Source organism: Eschrichtius robustus, chromosome 12, assembly GCF_028021215.1.
Source record: "Eschrichtius robustus isolate mEscRob2 chromosome 12, mEscRob2.pri, whole genome shotgun sequence".
Classification (NCBI taxonomy): domain Eukaryota; kingdom Metazoa; phylum Chordata; class Mammalia; order Artiodactyla; family Eschrichtiidae; genus Eschrichtius; species Eschrichtius robustus.
In genome coordinates, this window is record NC_090835.1 from 37,141,965 (window position 1) to 37,146,786 (window position 4,822).

Here is a 4,822-nt window from a genome sequence, read left to right on the forward strand (position 1 = left end):
CTGCAGGACAAAAGGTTAAACCAGGACTTCGCCCAAATAAGAAGAAAAACCAATCACCCAGCAAAGGACATGAACAGACAGTTCATAGAAAAAGAAACAGTGGGGCAGCGGGGGGTGGGGGGGGGGCAGATTCTGAACATATGCAAAGATGCTCAACTCACACATAAAAAAGAAATAAAAAGTTGATTGGTGATGACAGGTCCTCCAGGTTGGTAAGGGTGAAGAGAAACTATTATATGTTGTTGGTTAGAATGTAAACTGGCAAAACCTCTCTTTGAGTAACAATTTAACAAAATCCATCAAAACAAAAAATGCACAGACCCCTTGATCCAGCAATTCTACTCTGGGAATTTTTTTCTACAGAAATACTCCCAAAAGTTAGCAACCACTTGACATCAAAATCAGATTAGGTCAGCACAGGATGAGAAAACTATAGGCCAATCTGACTGGTGAACCCACATGGCAAATATTAAAAAACTGAATCCAGTGATGATTTCAAATAATACTTAAATGAGTAGAATTTATCTCATGAATGCAAGTGTATTGATCATTGTTCTTTTTTTTTAAATTTATTTATTTTATTTATTTATGTTTGGCTGCATTGGGTCTTTGCTGCTGCGCGCGAGCCCTCTCTAGTTGCCACCAGCAGGGGCCACTCTTTGCCACAGTGCGTGGGCTTCTCATTGCGGTGGCTTCTCTTGTTGCAGAGCACAGGCTCTAGGCACAAGGGCTTCAGTAGTTATGGCTTGCGGGCTCCAGAGGGCAGGCTCAGCAGTTGTGGCACACGGGCTTAGCTGCTCTGCAGAATGTGGGATCCTCCCAGACCAGGGCTCGAATCCGTGTCCCCCTGCATTGGCAGGTGGACTCTTAGCCACTGCACCACCAAGGCAGCCCAATCACTGTCCTTAACTGCAAACAACACAAGCTGATTCATAGTCATTTAAGCAGAAAATAAAGGTACTGAAACAATACTTATTAGCTCACCAGATTTTCAGGAAGCCTGAACAGTAGGCTCAGAAACAGACAGAGCAAGGAAAAGCTACATATCCAGAACCACAGAAAACGCCTCACCCTAGAACCAGCCTGATGAAGATTCCACCATGGGCACAAAAGATGCTCTCTTGGTTTTCTGGATCCCAAGCCGCAAGTTGAAAATCCCTAGTGGGTACATTTGACTGGCCAAACCTGTCACATGTCTGCCCAGCAGCCAGGGAAGCTGGGAAAGCAAGAAATTGGCATTTACAGCTCTATAATTAGAAGCAAGCTGTTTCCCACCAAGAGAGATAAGAAAGGTAGTCCCCAAACACAGGGAAGGGGCTCAGGTGCCAGGTAGTCTTAAATATGGCCAAGGCCCACCACTGTGAGGAAATTTCCACAGCAAAAAAAATCTATTGATGTAATTTACAATATTAACAGATATAAGAGGAAAACCATGTAATCCTCTCTACAGTTGCAAAAAGAAAAACATTTAATAAAATTCTTCATTAAAAAAAAAATTAGGCACTTCCCTGGTGGTCCAGTGGCTAAGACTCCGCGCTCCCAATGCATGTGGCCCAGGTTCAATCCCTGGTCGGGGAACTAGATCCCGCATGCATGCCGCAACTAAGAAGTCTGCATGCTGCAACTAAAAGATTCCATGTGCCACAACAAAGATCTCGCATGCCGCAACTAAGACCCGGTGCAGCCAAAATAAATAAATAAATATTTTAAAAAAATCATTTGTAATTCTATACAATAGCAATGGAGATTTTAAAAATGAAATTAAGAAAACAATTCTATAATAGCATCAAAAAGAATTACTTAGGGAAAAAATTAACCAAGCAGGTGCAAGACTTGGACACTTAAAACTATAAAACACTGTTGAAATAAATTAAAGGAGACCTAAATATATGGAAAGATATTTTATGTTCATGTGTCAAAAGACTTAATACTCCCCCAGTTGACCTACAGATTCAATGCAATCCTATTAAAATTCCCACTGCCTCCCCTATTTTTTTCAGAAATGGACAAGCTAATCTTGACGTTCATATGGAATTGCAAGGGTCCCAGAATAAAACAGGCTTGAAAAAGATAAAGTCGGAGGATAGATATATAAATCAATGGATTAGAATTGAGAGACCAGAAGTAAACCTACAGATCTATGTTCAATTGATTTCAACGAGGGTACCAAGACAAGGGAAAGAATAATCTCTTCAACAAATGGTGCTGGGACAACTGGAAAAGCCCATGCAAAAGAATGAAGGTGAACTCTTACCTCACAACATTTACAAATATTAATGCATAATCGACTGAAGTCCTAAGTGTAAGAGATAAAACTAAAAAACTCTTAGAATAAAAAACACAGGGGTAAATCTTTATAACCTTGGATTTGGCAATGGATTCTTAGCTATGACACCAAAGCACAAGCAACAAAAGAAAAATAGATAAATTGGACTTCATCAAAATTTAAAACTTTTATGCATCAAAGAACATTACAAAGAAAGTGAAAAGACAACCAGAAGGATGGGAGAAAATATTTTCAAATCATATATCTGGTTAGGATATAGTGTCCAGAATATATAAAAGACTCACAATTCAACAACAAAAAAGACAAGTAAGCCAATTAAAAATAAGCCAATTAAAAAGTGGAAAATTGTTTGAATAGACATTTCTCCAAAGAAACATATATAAATACCCAAGAAGCACATGAAAAGATGCTCAACATCATTAGTCTTAGAGAAATGCAAATCAGAACCACAATGAAACACCACTTCACACTAGCATGGCTATAATAAAAAATAAATGGAAAACAACAAGTGGAGATGTAGAGATTGGTAGGAATGTAAAATGGTATAGCTGCTGTGGAAAACAGTTTGGTGGTTCCTCAAAAGTTAAACAGAGAATTACCAGGGGACCCAGCAATTCCACTCCTAGGTATATACCTAAAAGAATTGAAAACAGGTGTTCAAACAAATACCTGTACACAAATGCTCACAACAGTACGATTCACAATCACCAAAGAATGAAAACAATTCAAATATCTGTCAATTTACGAATATATAAACAAAATGTATCTATACAATGGAATATTATTTAGCCATAAAAAAGAATGAAGTTACTGATACATTCTACAACATGGATGAACCTTGAAAACATGCTAAGTGAAAGAAGCCAGACACAAAAGGCCATATAATATATGATTCTATTTATACGAAATGTCCAGGACAGGCAAATCCATAGAGACTAAAAGCAGACTAGTGGCTGCAAGGGTGTGGGGCAAGGGAAAGAAAATGGCAAGTGACTACTTAATGGGTACAGGGTTTCTTTTGGGGATGATGAAATTAGAATTAAAATTAGATGAAATTAGAAACTGGACTTAGATAGTAGTGATGGTAGTACAACATTGTGAATGCACTAAAAGCAACCGAATTGTACACTTTAAAATAGTTAAAATGGTTAATTTTACATTATATGATTTTTACCTCAATTAATTTAAAAAGATACACAGGGGCTTCCCTGGTGGCGCAGCGGTTGAGAATCTGCCTGCCAATGCAGGGGACACGGGTTCGAGCCCTGGTCTGGGAAGATCCCACATGCCACGGAGCAACTAGGCCCGTGAGCCACAACTACTGAGCCTGCGTGTCTGGAGCTTGTGCTCCGCAACAGGACAGGCCACGACAGTGAGAGGCCCACGCACCGCGATGAAGAGTGGCCCCCGCTTGCCACAACTAGAGAAAGCCCTCGCACAGAAACGAAGACCCAACAGCCAAAAATAAATATAAATAAATAAAGAAATTGACACTTTACTTTAAAAAAAAATAATAAAAAAAATAAAAAAATAAAAAGATACACAGAAACATACACAGTTTTCTATTTCTTTAGGTACATGGATGTTCTGTGTCCATAAATGCACAGCTAATTGTCCAGGATACCCTCCAAGCTGGGAGTGGTAATAATGTAAGGCAGAAAACACTGATTGCCAAGCAAAATTTATTTTGAAATGTATGAATTAAAAATAAATTATATAAACTATAATGGAAAAGAATCTAGAAAGAATATATATATGGATAAAACTGAATCGATTTGCTACACACCAAAAACTAACACAACATTGTAAATCAACTATACTTCAATAAAAAAGTAAATAATTTTTAATAAAAAATTTAAGTCTGTGCATGGCATAAGGTCTGAAAGAATAGCTCTGGGGGTAAATTTCAAGGGAAATTCCCTTTCCACTTTATATGTCTCTGCATTTTTTGAAATTTTAGAAACAGACATACTATATTTATAATCAGGGGAAAAAATTAAGCAAGAAAAAGAGAAGCAGAAGCTGGAGAGGGGAGCAGTGAGGAAATAGAGACCAAGGAGTGTCGTCTGTGAATGCTTAGTAGGATTCAGGGAATGCATCTTCCCCTTTGGCCCCATATGCTGCCACTTTGTGAATAACTACAAAAGCATGAACATAAAAGGGGCTGGCAGGTTTTTTCAGGGACTTTTAAGAAGGAGACAAAGCCAGGATATTCTGGCAACAAACAGCCACGCCAGAGTGGGGCAGGGGAGAGATCCACAAGGAACAGTGGGATCTAGTGTTCTGACCATGGCAACCCAGCCTGGATGGACTGAGCCTCATTGTGCTGGCCACAACCACAGCCCCCTTCTAAGTGATCCCTTCTTCGGAATCCAGCAGATTGGGCTGGAAGTAGACATCTGACCACAGGAGCAAAAGTTCAGTGCAGTGATAGAGGCCTTTGAGATGGCTGATACCAGCACTCTGCTCACCCAGATTGCAGACGTTAAAGGAAGCAACAGGGTCCACTCTTGAGGACTTTTAATGTGATGCAAA